The 21,160-nt window shown below is 32.6% G+C and overlaps 1 protein-coding gene across 2 annotated transcripts in view; it reads left to right on the top strand.

Annotated features, from left to right (window-relative positions):
* The window catches only part of LRFN5 (leucine rich repeat and fibronectin type III domain containing 5), a 220,573-nt gene that overhangs the window by 105,311 nt on the left and 94,102 nt on the right, over positions 1-21,160 (top strand). For both annotated transcript variants that reach the window (XR_004074619.2, XM_006727111.3), the window contains exon 2: positions 3,987-4,158. The gene's annotated coding sequence lies outside the window, so the exon portion shown is untranslated. The remainder of the gene's footprint in view (positions 1-3,986; positions 4,159-21,160) is intronic.

Here is a 21,160-nt window from a genome sequence, read left to right as displayed (position 1 = left end):
AGCACATACCCTCCCCAATGTCTATCACCCAGCCACCCCATCCCTCCCACCCCACCCCCCACTCCGGCAACCCTCAGTTTGTTTCCTGCGATTAGGAATTCCTCATATCAGTGAGGTCATATTCAATCAGGGTTTCTAATTTAATTTTTAAATTAGGTTTAACAGTACTGGTGATGAGGCAAGCATGTTTTAATAATAGCATTTTTATGAATCCCCCTGAATATTTATGCATTTCAAAAACCCATTATCAAAAAATAATTTCTGATTTTATTCTGTATTTCTGGTCCAAATTTTTTTTCAAGTTATTTGTCTTAATAAAATAGTATTTCTTATATTATACCCTCATTTTTGGAGTAGTCCACTAAGATCATGGCTATATTATACCAAACAATATATTATTATATGATTATCAAATAAGTGATTGACTAAATTACAGTGAAACCATCTAATTCATTTATTCATCATATATTTCAAAACAGCTGGGTTTTTGCATCATGTAGCTGAAACATCTGGACGACTAAATGTTTAATTTTTAATCATTTTCAACACAAGGTAGATATAATTAAAAACTAATGAGATCAGCTCCTTCATGTTATTTATTTTGTACTATTAGAGGTAAGGTGGAGAAAGATAAGTAATGATGCTTTTTGGTGGATTCATAATTGCTCAAAGTGGATCTTTAATTTTGAAGGAAATACTTAAGATTATGTTACTGCTACCTTCAAATATTTCAAGGGTTTCTTTAGTGATCAATGTGGTAAAACTTAGGGCAACCTTAGGAAAAACTTCCTGAGGGAAACAAAATTATCACATGCCTACAATGAATTTTATTCCAGATTGGTACTTTCAGATATATGACACCTTGAAATAATGACAACTTTTTGTAATATTGTTTTTCATTTTAAGAGAGAAAACTGAGTAATATGGTCATTGCTATGATTCCAGTCAAGGCTCATAAGACTTTTAAAGTCCTGCCTTTATCGATAGTGAGATTTGTTTGTTTGTTTTTTTTTTTTTGATAGTGAGATTTGAATCAAAGTATATGTTCAGACAACTGATGAGCACTTAGCGAAGACCTTGAGGGGAAGAAGATGCCACTAGGATCTGGAAGGGGTCATGATTCTCCATTTTGAAAAAAATATTCCCTAATAACTGTCTGAGTTTTGCCCATGTTTCCTGAGTTCTTTCAGAGTTTAATGTTGGCATTCAAGATAATTGTTGGAGGAAGAACCATATTTCTTGGGAATACATGTACATAAACAATAACAGTTGCCAAATTTTCTAAGACTGTGGAAGAAGGCCAACATAGCAACAACTTGGAACTAAGGGACTGATCAAAATTTCTCATAAGATGTTTTATTTCAAGATATTATCAAGTAGAAAAGGACATCTTTGTAAGATCGCACCACAGACTTGCAGTATTAGAATACCAGTCTAAAACCTACTATTTTTGGCATTGCACTGACCAAAATATATGGACTAAAAAGCAAAAAGCAAAACAAAAAAAACCACAAAAAACCCAGCACCTTCTTTGTGTTTCTTTACTATAGAATTCTATAATGGCTTTCTGAAATCTTCACTTACAATATCAGATACAGGAGCATTGATTTGGAGTGAGCTAGACCTAGATTAAGAGTCCCAGGCTTGCCTGGTGCTAGCTATATGACCTTGCTCAAGGCTAGTTGACTTACCTCTATCCCTACTTTTCATAGCAGTGTATAAGAATATGCATTTATGGGCGCCTGGGTGGCTCAGTTGGTTAAGCAACTGCCTTCGGCTCAGGTCATGATCCTGGAGTCCCGGGATCGAGTCCCATATCGGGCTCCTTGCTCAGCAGGGGGTCTACTTCTCCCTCTGATCCTCCCCCCTCTCATGCTCTCTCTCTCTGTCTCATTCTCTCTCTCAAATAAATAAATAAAATCTTTAAAAAAAAAATAAAAATAAAAGAATATGCATTTATTTCATTTGATTCTTGGGAGAATTGGTTTAGATAATAGATGCTTTTTGGCAGCTAGCACATAGTAAGTACTTAATAAAAGTTATTGTAAGAAAAGGGAAAGTGTTATAATTAATAAATGATATAACTGTAGATAAAAAGAACTTTGGGTTATTAGAATTTAGAAAGGATTGTAGCAGTTACTATGCTTTCCATGCTAAAATGAAGACATGGAGATACTGTTGATCATCAGTCCTTTTTTATTGTTAGTATAATAATTGGAGATATTAATAATATTTTGCTCTTGCTTTATACTTCCTCTTTACTACAGGGAGGGAGCATAATCAGAGTTTCAATAGCAGGCTTCTGTACCTAAACATTTTACTCCTAGGAATTTGTTATAAATGTATTCACTAATATGTGTACATAGATAGATGTATAATAGGACGTTGATTATATCATCTTATGATAAAATCCTGGACATTTGCTAATTTTCAACCTGGACATATTATGAGCAGATTATATTGTATGTATATAATAGAAACTCATGGATAGAATGAATAGGGTCGATAATAGAAAACAGGAGTGATCTTCATGGTGTATGAAATAAAAGGAATAGAGCAAAATAGGGTACAATCTTATATATGTATAAAAATCCACACACACAGACTCACATTCATATATGTGTGAAGTATTTCTGGGAGGATGTTCTGAAATTTGAAATTGGTTTCTTCTAAGGGGTATATGTCTTGCTTTGGAGGGAGATTTGCTTTTGTATTTCTTATATTTTTATCATGCATATAAAATGTAAAAATTAAAATATTCATGGAAAGAAATAAATAACAAGGCAAATGACAGCTGTCTCAGAATGGTTGGCATATGATTGACTTATATTCATGCATGTGTGTATGTGGTATATCTAAGTTATTCCCTAATTCTCTAAGACACATCTTTCTTTTGTAATAAATATAAATTTTAAAAAGATAGCATCAGTTGGCAGATTCATAAAGGTAATTTGAAATGAACTGTAATTTACTTTTATTCCACTTTACCATTAATCTGTTCATTGATTTTTAACATTCCTGAGTAATTTCAATATAAACTTTAAGCAGTAGCTTTACTTTTTTTTTTTAAGCCATAATTATCAGCCATCTCAGGACAATATAATCACCCTCTTAAATTTTGACTTTATAAGATCATTCACACATTTTTACAAATGGAGACAGCAGAAACAATAAACAAAACCCAAACTGTTTTTGTATCATCTTATATGATTCTTAATAAGATAAAATAAATCATGACTTAAGTAAAATTACAATGCCTTTGTTCATTTAAGAAACATTTTAAACAATTCAGCCTATTTCTGCATTAAAAGTGATAGTGGTTGAATATTAATTGGCATTATTATATAGATGTTAGGGGAAAGAAAGTTAAATATTGTGTCTCCTAGATGTAGATCAGTTATTATTTAGATTAATACGGGACTCTCAGAAATAGGTAGAAATCAGCAATCTTCTGACATGAAGTTCAAATACAAGTGGCACATCTGAGGATTTCCTCTGTAGATTATCGATGTGTTTAAATAAGTAGATTCTGTCTTGAAGGAAATACAGGCATCACAACATAAAGCAGTTTGCTGCTATGAGGGCAGGATTTATGAGCTTCATTCACTGCTGAATGGCCAGCATCATGTGCTTGGTACATAGTAGATGATGGTTAAACATTTCTTGACTTTTGTAATTTTTTTAACATTAGTCTGCAAGTTGAATTAATTGAAATGTAAAGAAAATTGAACTATATATCTTTCGATTGTTTAAACTATCTTCAATTATGAGATAAGAAAACCTCTAAAGATGAAAAACACAACGCTGACATAGCTGTTGGAATCAGGGCCATTAGAAAGCCTTATTATGCAAATCTATTCAAATTATATTTTGTGATATTCCTGATATATTTTGGGATTGATCACACAGTTAACAGCAACTCTATTTTTCAAAGATATTTATAGACATATTTTGATACACTCTTTTTGTGCTTGTCTCCTTTGAAGAGTCCCTGTAACCATTCAGCCAGGTGTTGGGAAGATATGTAGTAGCTGAGCACCCTTCTGACACTATCCTCAGAATCAGCTTTGGAGATGCTTTCACCCTGTCCGTCTTCTTCAGCAGCCAGGCAGAGTGCTGACTCCTTCACAGCAGTGAGGAACTCTTCTGGCTCCAGAAGTAAGTTGACTACATTCAGTTTGATCGTTGCCCGTGGTTTTAAAAATACTTAGAGGAGGCTAACTGGAAATCTTGCAAATTCATATACAAATTAAAACCAGGATTATTCATCACTGACTATTTGGCTTCTTTTTTGAGTTTTATCTTTCTGAAGATATAGTTATTACTTTTTATGCTGATAACCCATATGTTTATGGGGTTTTCTGAGATTTTTTTCAGGACTGCTTCACATGGTTATCATGATTTATATTTGCAGCTTTGAGGCATAGAGAGGGGAGAGATTAAAATAATATTTGCACATAAGTAAATGGATTCAGCATGACCAAATATTTTATTAAATTTGCTTGTCTAATGAATTAAGAAGATGGAATAAAATCTCTGGTCTTTTGATTCTTAAATATCAACTACCCTTTTCATGACTGTGATCTCCAATGGTATATGGAGAGTAAGAGACTGGTGCAGGAAATGACATTTCTCTTGATTTGTTGGTTTACTGAGTAACGTGTTCTCTGTGTCCTTGAAGGAGAATTTATGGCAACTTATAAATATGCATACTAAAAAACAAAAGAGAAATCACAGGTAGGGACATGGATTGAAATCAGGACATGAAGATTGTACAAGATGCGTAATGTAATATATTACACGCCACCCCCAAACCAATTCCCAGCTGCATACTTATCTTTGGGCTTTTTAATTACTGGATATATCAGGTAAATACATCAATTACATGATTGTTTATGTTTATAGGATTTGAAAAGTAAAAACGGTATCTTGGGGAATGTTCAGACTTTCCTAGTTCATACTTCTAATCCTATTGTTTTGCCATTTTTCTAGTTTATTTGGTTTAAATTTGACATATTTCTTTTTTCCCGTTTCCCAAATACACGGTGTAGGCGTCCCTTGCTTCTCTTAGGGATATATTTGTGTCAAAATGTCACCACACAAAATGATTATGCGTGCATTTTTATAGACAGTAAAAGTTTGATTTAGCCTAGATTATTTATTTTAATTAGGTGCTTAGCAATTAAAATTTCCTTGAAGAGAATGGGTAGAAAATACTTAATAACCTTAGTTTTATTTTGCAACATATTACAGCTTCAATATGCCAGCAACAGATAGGTCTATATCTTTAAGGGAACAGAAAGACTGTTGTTAAGAATTTATTTCTGAATTGTGGTGCTATCTATTTCATAGTTAAAACAGGCATTCAGTATGTTGTTGCTAGTGTACTCAAAGTAATTTAGAAGGACTACTTTTAAGACATAAACAAATAGGATATATTAGGTTATATTGAAGTTAATTCATTATAACTGTAGCATAAAATGATGAGTCGGAGTATGCAGAAGATAGATTACAAATCATTATTTTAGTGTAGGTTTTTTCTATGCATGTTTTATTACCTTGTACTCTTTTCGTACATCATTTATTCATTTATCTTAAAAATTGCTTTTGCTGTTTTTGTTCTTGCACTTTTTATTAAATAAAGCAACTTGAGGGAGACATTTCAGATTTTCTAGGTTTTGCTTTTTTAAAGAAATGGAGGACCCGACTAAGCTTGAGTTGATTTCACACATCTTGAAGATATAGAGATATATAAGGTTTGTTTCTTAAAGGCAACCCCACAAGAACCTACAGAGATTTTATATGCCCAAACAATAAATTAGATACTTAATAAATTTTTGTTTTCCACAGATAAAGCTGACTTTTCTAAATAACACATCTGACTTTATGAAAGCTGTTAGCATAGGAAATATATTTACTAACATAGATTCTCTAGTGTAAATCACAAGACTAGTGAATTCAAATACATTTTCATTTACTAATGGTTATAATCAAGGCTGGAGGATTTCCTTAATTAACCTGGCAATAGAAGGCTAAACAGAAATAATTTATATATTGAGAAGGACTCTTCTGAGTTAATGCTTAATTCAATTTTTAAATTACCAGTCCATTAGTCTGTAGAAGTAGAACCTCCTTTTACCTTTCTATTTTTTTCTTTGGAGTAACATTAGGCTGAAAGTCTTGCATGGAATTAATCACCCTGAAAAAAAGAGAAAGTAAATACATTCCTAATTAGGTTCCTCAGATTTCAAATAGCTCATTGAAAATTCATAGCACGTCCATTAAAATCCCTTTAAAAATAAATGGAATACTAGGAACTTTCTTAGAGGAAGTAAAGCCTGGAGAAGTAGTAAAATAATGAGGCAATGGAATATCTATTCGTTACTAGTGTAGGAGAGTTGAGGTAGTGGTGGTTGTTATGATGGTTATTTTTCTCACTGTGGCATTTTCAGTTAGTCTTAGTCAGTAAAATAGTATTTTTGTCTGTTTCTACTGTTCCTTCTTGTTTAACTAAAGCACTGTGATAAAATTAAACAATAAACAATAATACCTGAACAGGAAATGTGCATGCCTGTCTAAATATATACATATGTATATATGTATCTAAAGATAATTTACTATATGCACTGCAGTAATGATAATCACTCTACAAAACTAATATGCCTTCTAAATATTAAGTATTCTTACTGACATTAAATATATCATATTTTTATTTTTCTGAAACAAATTTCCTTATGTTTAAGACTTGGAAATTATCAACTCCGGTAACATTAATTGACAGTGGCTTAACCATTTATCATAATAATCAATATATTATCATTTGACACCTTCCAGTACTTTTTAATAGACATTAACTTATTTGATTCAAGTGGTTTAGCCCTTTTTTTTTTTTAAAGATTTTATTTATTTAGTCATGAGAGACAGAGAGAGAGAGAGAGAGGCAGAGGGAGAAGTAGGCTCCCCGCTGTGCAGGGAGTCCGATGCGGGACTCGATCCCAGAACCCTGGGATCGTGACCTGAGCCGAAGGCAGAAGCTTAACCATCTGAGCCACCCAGGCTCCCGGTTTAGCCCTTTTCTAAATGTCCCCAACTTATTTCACACTGTGCTCTTCACCTTTCTTGCATTCTAGGTACATCATATGACCTTCCACCAAAGTCTTTGCACATGATTATTTCTCCCTCAACAGATCACCACTCCCAATTCCTTTTTGCCTAGTATCTCAACACAATAGTCACTTCCTGAAGGAAGCCTTTTTTTTTCTGCCTGACCAGATCATGACCTGTTATCATTTGGTTCCACAGTACCATATAACTGAAATTCATTACAAGTTTATGTCTCTTCATGCAGTTATCTAATGTTGACCTCCCTTTCAGAATGTGAGCACTATGAGGTCATGATCCATGTCCATTTTGCTCATCATGGAAACCTCTTTTCATTTTTTAGGCACTATGAACATGGGCCTAGAGCCCCCTTTCCCCCCAGCCCTACTCCACCGTGGGGGTTTCAAGGACATCAACTGGAATAGAATTTTTAAGCACCGACTATGAAATCTCTTTGGTTTTGTGTTTTCTTGTTGTCAAAGTTTTATTGCAGGCTTGCCATTCTCAGTGGGTGTTTATTTTTCTAGTGCCTGTATACTGCTACCCTCTCTCCTTCTTAGTCTTGGCTACATTCCTTGGGTCTTATTTTCTGATAGGTGATTGATCAAGACCCTGTCCTTGCTGTTATGAAGCAGGTACAAATGAATCCAATTGGAATTTTTGTTGAAAAATAATTATAGATCAGTAGGAGTGATACAGGTATTGCAATGCAGAAATAACTACCATAACTAGTGATGGAAAACTACATATAGTCATGTGAGCTCAGTGAAAAAGAAGTTTTTCCATCTGAGATTATGCAAATATGCTACTTAGTATAAGTAGAATTTGAACCTCAGAGATAGTTCTCAACATTAGACTATTGTTAATGTGCTGATGTGTTGTCTCACTTAGGTAAATATTCCAGAAGCTAGAGAGCTAATGCACAGTTCTCCCAAAAGCCCTTAAGTACTGACACCAAAACTAAAAATGTCTTAGCTGGCAATACTTGATGTAGAAAGGCCACTGCTCTCTCAGCCTACTGTTAGTGTCATTTCTGTGGGTTGCTAATACTATAGTTCTTACTATGAAGTGTCCTGGGATGAGGTCTGAATAAATGTTTTGCTTTAGGAGATAATGATTACTTTACATTTAGGACCAGGAGAGATTGATGTCATGTGGAGAGTATTCCTGGCAACTGACATTAGATGTATGGCAACAAGCTTAATTGCAAAGCATTGGCTATGGAACTCATTGGAAAAAGTCCAATTTGTACAGACTTAACCTAGGTTATTATCCCAGTTATTGTGATGAGCACCCTGTTTCATGTCTAGTAAACCTCCCTTATATCACTGTGGGCTGCATTGGGGGCATTTTAACATATGTCAAATTTAGAATTCTCTGGGTAAACTGAGGCATCTCTTATTAATATTAAAAAGAGCATGGGAGACTTTATAGCAAGGAAAACAACTGGGGGTACAAAGACTTCATTTAGAGAAAAATCTATGATTTACCATAGTAAGAAACTCACAGACTAGAAGAATCAGTGTAGGCTACACTGATTATAAACACTCGCTTATTATTACTAATGACTTATGAAGGGGAAAACACAATGAAATTACAGAACTACATGGAAAGATGTGTGAAAAAAAAATCAGGGACTTTGTAGACATATCAGTGCCAGCTGGAAACATTAATAATTTAGGAAAACCTAGAGACTTGATTTCGAAAAGAGCTATCTAGATATCTAACACAGTTAACTTAGATTATATGGTTTTGACACAGAAGTATTTAATATCTAGAATGTTGGAGAACCTCAGTGGTGTTGAAGATATTTTATCACCCAGAAGGGATAAGTAAAACACACCAGTTGGGGATGGGGACAAGCAGGAGGAGACATATGGGTTAGTCTCGAATGATAACCTTTTCCATCATCCTTCATTACGTAGATAAAGCTGGATGATGACTGTGACTTGGCAGGTAGTAGCTTAATCTCATTTGTCTAATTAATCTTACCTTCAGTCATTAGGAATATTGAAGGTGTAATTTACTTGACATAAAAATGCATTCCCCCTATATTTATACAAAACATCAGGCACATAAGATTTGGCAGCTGAGGTAAAAGCTTTGTTGCTGATGTGAAAAAGCAACTTTTTTTAAGGTGACTGTTCCTCTTAGTGTCAGGCAATTAATTCTAAATCCATAATAAGAATCTGGCTTTCTTTTTGATCACTTGCATGCAGATACGGATTACTGTTCTAAATCCTGAAGTTTTAACATACTGTTTAATATCTGAAAAACAAATAACCTTTTAATACCTGCTTACTTATTTATGTCTTGAAGATAGAGTTCCATTACAGGCAAATGAGTGCCTTTTAGGTTATTTCAATACCTACTACAATAATGATTTCAGTGCAGAAGTAATCCACAGTTGAAAACATACATTCATTATTTATAAGGAGACAGGAAAAGAGAGTAAACTTTTTCTGAGAATTCTCTACTTAAAAGAATATACTGACAAATAAAATTATATGTAATTTAATGTAATATTTTCATTTAATCAAAGTTATATTTTGGAGCATTTTTCAATATTTCTTGTGTGTATCTTGAAATGACATGGTGAAACTCAAAATTTTAGGTCAGGTTTAGTTAAAGAATGACTCCATTTAATAATTATAATGATAATGAAGTAGACCTATGGCGTTCATGGCTTTTGTTGATGTAGTTATATTCAAATGTCCCCAGTCTGGAAACTGGTATCCAAGAATGAGTCACATAATAGTGAGTCCAGCAGAAATACAACATCTGAATCACTTTTTGGGTTTGTTCTCTAGTCATCATAGTATGTAAGTAACTTTTATTAAAGATATAGGAGATTCTTTAAAATTCTTTGGTAATGCTTTACTATGGTTTGTGGGCAGTTTCTCAGTGGTTTACCTGATTTCATTTGGAGACAAAATCCATATATATGACTTACTGTGCAAGGGTATTCATGTGTAGAGATCTATAATACTTCATTATGAATCATAATGATAAATAAGGAAGATATTGAAGAAAACATCCAATTAGAATCTAGCAGTCATCAAGCCTAAGTCCAGCTCGTCTTTCTCCAGTCTTAGTAGTATCTTTATATTTATTTTTGCCACATGATACCCATGTGAACAAGTAATTAGACCTCAGAAATTATCAAGTCTTTCCTCTACACCTAGACAGGTGTTTTGCTGAAGTAAGTTTTTTTTTTTTTTTTAATGCTTTTGTTTCTCAGGATACTTCTTGAGCCATCTTCAGAAATAAGTCCAGACATTAATAAAATAGTAACTTCAGTCTATAAGACATACCATGATACAAAAAAGTCTAATTATTCTACTCCAAATAAGCCAAAAAGACCATTTATTTACACATTTTGCAATGTCCTTTTATGCAAAATACTCATGTGAAACAACAGATGTCAGGGATTTACTTTAAAAATACATATATCAAAGGCATTAAAAATAATAATGACAAGTCCAAGGCACTGGAAATCCTTATGAGGAATGGTAAGTTATAGAGATTTATATCTTTTTTTTATTATGTTATGTTAATCACCATGCATTACATCATTAGTTTTTGATGTAGTGTTCCATGATTCATTGTTTGTGTATAACACCCAGTGCTCCATTCAGTACGTGCCCTCTTTAATACCTACCACCAGGCTAACCCATCCCCCAACCCCCCTCCCCTCTAGAACCCTCAGTTTGTTTCTCAGAGTCCATAGTCTCTAGAGATTTATATCTTATTTCTTGTTTCAGTAGTAGGTACATTTGGTATGCTGTATTTCCTTGAAATTTAGTAATCTGTGTTTAGGGCATTCAGTAATTTTTTACTTCACTAGAATGTAAGTTAACCAGCATTCTATAATCATTCTTAATAAACAGAAGTTTATTGAAAACAAGAATAAAGCTGAAAATAATTTTGATTAAAATTATACATAATTATCTTGTATCACAAACCCAAATATGTAATATAATATGATCCCCAAATTATAAATTCTGTAACTTATAAAAGGATCTCATGCAAGTAAAACATTAAAATAGCATAAATGCATAAACAAAAAAATTGAGAGATATTCCATGTTCATGGAGAGAAGTCAGTATTGTCAAGATGTCATTAATTACCAATTTGATATGTAGATTCAATTCAGTCCCAATCAAAATTCCAGGATGTTATTTCATGGCTATTGACAAACTGATTCTGAAGTTCATATGGAGGGGCACAAGGCAAAGAATAGCCAACATAATATTGAAGAATAACAAACTTAGGGGACTGATGCTACCCGACTTCAAGACTTAACTATAAAGCTACTTACTATAAAGCTACAGTAATCAAAAAGGTGTGGGATTAGTGAAAGAATAGGCAAATAGATTGGTGGAACAGAGTAGAGAGCCCAGAAATGGATCCCTGTAAATATACTCAATTGATCTTTGACAGAGAAAAAAAGCAGTACAATGGAGCAGACAGTCTCTCTCTTCAACAAATGGTGTGGTAACAACTGGACATACACATGGAAAAAAATGAATCACGACAGATCATAAAACCTTCACAAAAGGTAACTCAAAATGGATCAAAGCCTTATGTGTATATGCAATACAATCAAACACCTAGAAACTAACATGGGAGAAAACCTAGGTGACTTTGGGTATGATGATGCCTTTTTGCATAAAACACCTAAGAAACAATCCAGGAAAATAATTGATAAGCTGAACTTCATTAAAGTTAAAAACTCTGAAAGAAAATATCAAGAGAATGAGAAGGCAAGCCACAGACTGGGAGAAAATATTTACAAAAGACATATCTGATAAAGGACTGTTATCCAAAATATACAAAGAACTCTTAAAACTCAACAGTGAAAACACAAACAACATGTTTTAAATAGGAGCCAAAGACCTTAATAGACACCTCACCAAAGGAGGTATACAGATGGTCCAAAAAAAAAAAAAGGCATATGAAATATGCTCCACATTATGTGTCGTCAGGGAAATGCAAAGTAAAACAACAATGAGCTGCTACTTCACATCTATTAGAATGGCCAAAACCCGAACCACTGACAACGCAAGTGTTGGGGAGGATGTAGAGCAACTGGAACTCATACATTGTTGGTGGGAATGCAAAATAGTGCAGCACTTTGGAAGACAGTTTGCCTGTTCCTTACAAAACTAAACATACTCTTACCATAAGATCCAACAATCATCCTTCTTGATATTTACTCAAAAAACTTTAAAATGTATGTCCATACAAAAACATGCACACAGATTTGTATAGCAGCTTTACTCATAATTTGCCAAACTTGGAAGCAACCAAGATGTCCTTCAGTAGGTGAAAGGATAAATAAACTATACATCCAGACAGTGAAATTATTCAGCACTAAAAAAGAACAGCTATCAAGCCATGAAAAGACATGGAAGAAACTTAAATGCCTGCTAGGAAGTGAAAGAAGCCAATTTGAAAAAGTTACATCCTGTATGATTCCAACTGTATAACATTCTGGGAAAGACAACACTATCAAAACAACAAAAGGATCAGTGGTTGCCAAGTGTTTAGGGGTAGGGGGTAAACAGAGCACAGAGGATTTAGGGCAGTGAAAATACTCTGTATGATATCATAATGATGGATATGTGTCATTATACATTTGTCTGAACCCATAGAATGTGGAACACCAAGAGTGAATGATAATATAGACTATGTATGGGTTTTGGGGGGATTATGGTGTGTCAAGTTTACATTCATTATTTTTAGCAAATGTCCCACTATGGTGGATATTATTAACAGGAGAGTGTTTACATGTGTGATCCAGGGAGTATATGAGTAATTTCTTTCCCTTCCCCTCAATTTTGCTGTGAATCTTAAACTGCTCTGAAAAAATAGTCTTAATTTAAAAAAATTGTATAGATGTGTCCATAGTTTTCATTGTTGAACTACATTCTTCTATGTTTCAGGTTTTAAATAAATTCCTTATATATTATGAAATATTACTGTATATGGAACGGCCATATTTGATATGGAATGGTTTCTCATTCTTGTATTGACTTGTATTTACTTGATTTACTAATAAGATTGAGAATCTTTGCATGAGTTTATTGGCCTTTCAGATTTTCTTTTTGGTGAAGTCCTTTGTTAATTTTCATATTAGCTTGTGTTTTTCTTATCAGATTATAGTAGTTTTTAAAAAATGTATTTTGCATTCTAGTCTTTTGTGGATTTCTTGAGTTATATAAAATTGCCCCAATCTGTGGCTAGTGTTTGCACTTTAAAATGTTATACCATGTTCATCAAGGACTAGTATTGTAAGTTCAGGGGTTGAGGCAGGAATTACATTTTTTCTTCCTAAATGAGACACAAACTCATAAGATAATGAGTAATACACAACTTTGCTTTAATGCCGCACCAGACCCTTGACACTCAAAAGGGCATAAGTGGGAAATAAGATATAGCTTATATTTTTTAACCATTCAGGAGTTGTTTACACACACTAAAGTAAAAGTAGATTGGGGGTTGTGGAATCCTTCCTACAGCTGGCAGATCCCCAAGGAAACGTGACCCTTTCCCATCCAGTCAGGGGAAAGATTATGTTGCCTCAGATTGTACTGGGGAGATGGTCATTAAGCACCCTCTTTTATGGTGTCAGCTGAGAGTTTTCCTAGGTCTTATTAGTGTAGATCTGTGAGCAATCGGAAGCTTACCTATACTAGTAACCCAGAGATAGTTTTTTAAATATAAAGCTACTGACACATTTAATATTTCATACATAGGATGGATGCCTTAATTCAGTGTATTGTATTGTCATCAAGTTTTCATCAGCATTTTTTAATATTTAATAATTTCAGTTCTTAATTTTAAGGGACAGTGCAGTGAGAAAGTAAATCGTTTTTACAAAGAGGAATTTGCACAAAGGATCCCAAGCTCCAAGAAAGGGAATGTCCCAGGAAGTCCTTGTCCAGATAAAATGTTTTCATTTTAATTTGGCAAATTTATCAATTGTTTCTTTTGGTTTGGGGAATGTGTGTGTGTGTGTGTGTTTTCTTTTTTTTTTTTTTTTTTGCATTGTTTAAGCTATTCTCTGTTATTAAATAAAGATTTTTTCTTGTATGTTCTGTTAATATTTTAAAAGTCTCTCTTGGGGCGCCTGGGTGGCTTAGTCATTAACCGTCTGCCTTGGGGTCAGGTTATTGACCCCGCAGGGTTCTGGGATTGAGTCCCACATCAGGCTCCCTGCTCAGCAAGAAACCTGCTTCTCCCTCTCCCCCTGCTTGTGTTCCCTCTCTCGCTGTCTCTTTCTCTGTCAAATAAATAAATAAATAACTTAATAAAAATAAGTCTCTTCACTTTTTTTTTATAGTGGTGGAGATTAAAATGGATTTGGAGTAAAGTTCAGTTCTATTTTCTTTTTTTTATACTGATAACCAATTGTTCTAATGCTGATTATTGAATATTCCATCCTTAGCCCATTGAATTGCAACTCTAATGCTGCCATACACAGAGTTTTCATATATGCACAGATATATTTCTTAGTTTTTCTGTGTTATTTCATTGTTCTCCTCATCATCCCTGCACATGTACCATGCTGTAATTGAATTATTCTTCTAAGTTTTGATAGATTGTAAAATAAATGAATCCACTGCTTTTGTTTCTCCTTCAAAATTTCCTTGGCTATAATAACATTGGCTCTTTATTTTTTACCTTTCTGTTTCAATTTTGGGAATAGACAAGTTTGATGAAAAATCATGTGTTAAATTTTACTGGAGTCACATTTACTGTAGTAATTTTTATTTTGGCTTGGGAAGAAATAGTTTTTAAAAAAATTAATATGAAATTTAACTATCAATGAACTTTTTCAAGGCTGATGATAAAGGTTTATACCTTTCTCCTTATATGTCTTGTATTTTTTTCTATTTCTTCACAAACTTTTGTGTTTTTGTGAATGAGCGTTTAAAATGTTATATTTTTTCCAAATGATTGTGTCTGTATTGTAACGTTGCTTTTTATCCTTATGTCTTCTAAGCAACTTTGATAAACTTTTAATTAGTTTTAGTTATTTGCAGCTGTTCTTATAATTATATAATTTTATTTATGTATCTGCACAAATAGCATCATTACAATTTCCTTTGTATTATATTTCTATTACTTAATTGAATAGGTTAGGAGATCTCTTAAACAGTGATGAACGCAAATGGTGAGTGTGGCCATTCTTATATTTTTCTTGACTTTTAAAGGAACTGTTTCTCATGTTTTGCCACAGTGGATGATATTTGTGTTAGATGATTCTATGGTAAGTAGTAATTTGAGATATATACACTTTTTCAAACTACAGAAGCATAATTGTCCTTTTTACCATTTTCTTCATAATGAACATTATATGGAGTTTCTATTGCAATAATCAGTTTGAGTTTTTAATGGATCATGATGATGGAACTCATCAAACCCTAACCCAGTGTCTGTCTTTAATGTGTTATTTTTTCCCCAATTTATACTGTAGTCAGCATTAAAATACCACTAAGGAAATTCATGGCTTATTTAAAACAAAATTGGGGATGGGGAAGGACAGGGTTATGCTTTTGGAACCCTCAAAATTTAATAATATTCATTTTATTAGAATTTCATCCACCTCCAGAATAATGTCCTTCTCTACTTTCAAACTTGATTTTGTCATATTTAAATACAAAATCTTTATGATAACTGGAAATAGAAATCTAATTTCTAGTCTGCATCTAGAAGTAAGTAGGAAATACATTTTTTAAATAAAAAAGCAAGTAAGCAGATAGTCACATAATTGAATAGAATTTTAAACAGCTTGACTTTATTTACAATTGAAAGATTGGGAGCTATGAAAAGATTGTTCATTTATTTGAACTTCCACAGACAATTAAGAAACTGGCTTATCTTCTCTAGGGTATACCTTTAAAAATTTAAAGTTCTTTTGGGACTGTTTTAAAGATAAAATCTCTTGGTTTTCCATGTTCCAATTTATTTCTTTGATCATCATTGCTCTCTATACTGCCATTTACTTCTATTGGCCAATGGTCATTGTTACTATGATTATTATTATGATTATGGCTTAAGGTTTTACTTAAAAATTTGTTCTTATTTTATTGAAACATTTAACACCTATAGAAAGGTTCATAAAGCATATGTACATCTTAATGAATAACTACATTGTAGGTAACTGAAACTAACACTCAGTTCAAGAAATAGAACATTGCCATTGTCCTACTCTGCTTCTTATCTGAAATGTTATCCTTTTTCACTAAACTAACAACTGTATAATAATGTAAGCTATGTGATAATAATTTGTTTTCTTTTAGTGTTTCACTTCCTATATATATACTTCAATAACCAAAATTGTTAGTTTTGTCAGATTTTGAACTTTATAGGAATGGGTTAATTCTGTACTTACCATTTGTACCTTGTCTCTTTTGCTTATAATTCTGCTTTTAATATTTTGGAATGTATTTCAGTTGTTGCATATAGTTGCAAATTGTAAATATTCGTCACTCTATAGTGATGTTGTATTAATATACTAAAATTTATTTATCTCTTTTTGGTGGATGTTTAGGTTATCTCAAGTGTAAGAGTATGCAAATAAAGAACATTTTTGCACATACACATAGATTTTTCACCTAGGTATCCTGTATATATTTTGTTAGATTTGCACTCACTTATTAATTCCAGTTTTTTTGGGTTAGTTCTCTGAAAGTTTCTATGTAAAGGATTATATCATTTACAAAGAATTTTATTTCTTCCTTCCCAATCTATATAACTTTTATTTCCTTTTCATGTCTTATTGTGTTAGTTAGGACTTCCAGTATGCTGTTGTATAGGAGTGGTGAAAGGGAACATTCTTGCATTGTTCCCAATCTTAGAGGGAAAACATCTAGTTTCACATCATTAAGTATGATAATAGCTATAGGCATTTTGAAGATGTTTATTACCAAGTTGAGGTAGTTCTTTTTTATTACTAGTTGGCTGAGAATTTTTATCATGAAAGGGTATTAGATTTTGCCAAATGTTTTTCTGTATCAATTTGATATATACCTTAATTCTTCATTAGCTCGTTGATGTTATGGAACACTGATTTTCAGCTTTTGAAATAGCCTTTTATGTCCAGAATAACTCATTTGTTTATTATATATATACATATATATACATATATATTATATATATTTTTTATCATTGGATTCAATTTGCTAATGTTTTAAGGATTCTGACATTTATGTTAAAGAGAACTCTTGGACTGTAGTTTTCTATTCTTGCAATCTCTTTATCTGGTTTTAGTATTAGGCTAATGCCTGCCACATAGAATGGGTTAAGCAGTGTTACTTCTGCTTTTGTTTTTTTTTTTTAATGGAAGAATTTGTATAGAATCAATATCATTTCCCATTAAATGTTTGGTAGAATTCACCAATGAGACAGTTTGGGTAGGTGTGTTTTTTTAGAAAATTGTTAGTTGTTGATTCAGTTAAGAAATAGAGACTGTTTCCATACTATGCTTTTAATGTCCATTGAATCAGTGTAGATGACCCTCTTATTTCTGATATTAGTAATTTGTATGATCTGTTTTTTGTTTTTGTTGTTGTATTTGTTTTGATTAGCCTATTTATCAATTTTATCAATCTTTCCAAAGACCCAGATTTAGGTTATATTGATTATTTTTCTATTATTTTTCTGTTTTTCATTTAATTGTTTCCTCTGATTTTTTATCATTTGTTTTCTCCTATTTACTTTAGGTTAATGTTGCTCGTCTTTCTCTATGCTCTAAGCATGGAAGCTTAGATTATTTTTATCTTCTTTTTTCTAATATATGGATTTCATGCTATAAATTTCCTTATAAGCAGTGCTTTGCTGTATTTTGCTGTTTTTGATAATTAGTATTTTTATTTCCATTTAGTTAAAAATATTTCTAAATTCCCTTGAGACTTTTGACCTATTAGTTATTTGGAAGTGTATTTCTTAATCTCCAATAATTTTTATATTTTGAGCTTTGTTACTGATTTAATAACATTATTTTTCATAGTCAACTAAGAACATACTGTATATGTCTTCTATTCTCTTATATTTGTTAAGGTGTGTTTTATGGCTCAGATTGTGCTCTGTCTTGGTGATTGTTCCATATGAGCTTGAGAAGAATGTGTGTTCTGCTGTTGGATGAAGTATTCTATAAATGTCAATTATTTCAAGCTAATTGGTGGTTCTGTTTAATTCTTTTTTCCTGCCTGCTGGATCTATCAGTTACTAAAAGAGGGGTATTGAAGTCTCCAGCTACAATAGTGGGGTCATCTATTTCTCTTTTCAGTTCTGTCAGTTTTTGCCTCACATCTTTTGATGCTCTGATGTAAGGTACATGCATGTTAAGGACTGTTATGTCATCTTGAACAATTGACTGTTGTCATCATGTAATATTCTTCTTTATCCATGATACTCTGTTCTAAAGTCAGCTTTGTCTGAAATTAATATAGCTATGTCAACTTTTTGTTTTTTGTTTTCTGATTAGTATCAGTATGATCTATCTTCATCCCTTTTAATCAGTTTCTTTATATTTAAAATAAGTTTCTTTTAGAAAACATATATTAAGCTTTTTTTAAACTGAATCAATATCTGTCTTTTACTTGGAATATTTATGCCATTTATATTTAAATTGATTATTGAAATAGCTGGATTAATTTTTGCAATGTTTTAACTTTTTCTATTCATTGTACTTTTCTTTTTATTAACCGCTTCTATTTTTCTGACTTCTGATTTTAATTGAACATTTTATATGATTTCATTTTTTCTCTTAGTGTATTAATTATACTTTTGTTTAAAAGATTTTTTTAGTGGTTGCCCTAACGTTTGAAAAATACATTTACTTCTAATTAAGTCCACTTTTAAATAATACTACACTAATTCACAAGTATGCACATAACAGAGCATTCTCAATTTCTTTTTCCTATCCCTTGTAGTATTGTTCTCATTCGTTCTACATAACCATATGTTATATTCATGTAAAATATTGTTATGATTATGATTATGCTTTTGAAATAAATAGCTATCTTTTAAATCAAGTAAGAATAGACAAGTATTTTACTTTCATTTTTTTCCTTTTCTGATGCTCTATTTTTCTTTATGTTGATCCAAATTCCTGACTTATATTATTTTTTTCCTCCCTAAAAAACTTCTTTTAACATTTATTACAGAGCTTGTCTGTTTGTGATGAATTACATCAGGTTTTATTTTGTCTGATTAAGTCTTTATTTTTCCTTTACTTTTGAAGAAAAATGTTGCTGAATACATTGGTTCATTTATTTATTTTAGTATTTTATGTGTTTTAATCTACTTTCTTGTTATATGGTTTCTGATGAGAACCCCAATAGAGTTCTCACCCTTATTCTTCAATGAGTCAGGTGATTTTCTCCTTCTGGTTTCTTGCAAGATTACCCTTTATCTTTGGTTTACTGCAGTTTGACTATAATATGCCTAAGTGAAGATTTTTTAAAATATTTTTTTCTGTGTGATGTTCTCTTAGCTTCCTACATCTATAGTTTGCTGTTTGTTTTTAATATTAGAAAAGGTTTGGCCATTATTACTACAAATATTTCTTCTTCTCCATTATCTGTATCTTCTCCCTTTGATACTCCAGTTGCTTGTGTTTCACCCTTTGAAGTTGTCCCACAGTTCTTGGATGTACCATTTTTTCCCCCACTTGTATTTTAGTCTGGAAAGATATTAACATATCTTTAAGCTTATTCATTTTTTCCTTGACTGAGTCTAGTCTGCTTATGAATGCTTTTAAGCTATTATTTATTTCTGTTAGTGTACTTTTAATTTCTACAATTTCTTTTTAATTTTCTTTTTTTTTTTTTAAAGATTTTATTTATTTATTTGACAGAGAGAGAGAACACAAGTAGGCAGAGTGGCAGGCAGAGAGAGAGGGAGAAGCAGACTCCCCGCTGAGTAGGGAGCCTGATGTGGGGCTCCATCCCAGGATCCTGGGATCACGACCTGAGCCGAAGGCAGACGCTTAACTGACTGAGCCACCCAGGCGCCCCTCTTTTTAATTTTCTTAGAGTTGTCATTTCTCTGCTTATATTATCCATCTGTTCTTGCATGTTGTCTACTTTTTCTGTTATAGCTAGCTCTTAATGAATTAATCATAGTTATTTTAAATTTTATCTCTGATAACTACAATATCTAAGTCATATTCAAGTCTTGTTCTGATGCTTGGTTTGTTTGTTTTTCTTGCTTTTGTCATACCTGGTAATTTTTTTTTAAATTAAACATCAGACATGTACTGGATAAAAGGAATTGAAATAAAACGGCCTTCAATCTGACGATTTATATTCATCTGGCGAGGGATGGGCTTTCTTTAGTATTTATTTTAGTATAAGTAAGTGCCAGAGTCTTCAAATTCATCTAGTGTCTTTGTGTTTGTCTTCCCTCATAACTTTGTGCTTCTCTTAGTACTCCTGCTTGGATCTTTCCCCTGGCAACCAGCATTCTGTTTCCATGAATTTGGTATTTTTAGGTTCTACATATTAGTGAGCTCATAGCTCATACAGTATTTGTCTTTCTCTGTCAGTCTTTTGAAATGTAGCCACTCTGGTTTGTGCCTTAGAGGATTTAATTTGCATTTGGGCTGATGACTAATGAACTTTAGCAACTTTTTGAATGTTTATTGTCCTTTTAGATATTCTTTTAAATGCATTGCTATTTAAGAGTTTGCCTGTTTTGGGGCACCTGGGTGGCTCAGTCATTAAGCGTTTGCCTTTGGCTCAGGTCATGATCCCAGGGTCCTGGGATTGAGCCCCGCATCAGGCTCCCTGCTCGGCGGGAAGCCTGCTTCTCCCTCTGCCATTCCCCCTGCCTGTGTTCCCTCTCTCACTGTGTCTCTCTCTGTAAAATAAGTTAAAAAAAAAAATCTTAAAAAAAAAAAAAAAGGACTTTGCCTATTTTTTTTTTAAATAGTCTGTCCTTTTCTCAGGGACTTGTAGAAGGACTTTATGTATTCTCAGTATGCGTCCTTTATCAAATATGTGTTAGAAATATCATGTCTCATTCTAGTTTTTGCCCTTTTAAT

This window comes from Leptonychotes weddellii, chromosome 9, assembly GCF_054177405.1.
Source record: "Leptonychotes weddellii isolate Sample4059 chromosome 9, ASM5417740v2, whole genome shotgun sequence".
Taxonomy (NCBI): domain Eukaryota; kingdom Metazoa; phylum Chordata; class Mammalia; order Carnivora; family Phocidae; genus Leptonychotes; species Leptonychotes weddellii.
Note: the sequence above shows the minus strand (reverse complement) of the source record. Positions and strands in the feature narration are given on the sequence as shown.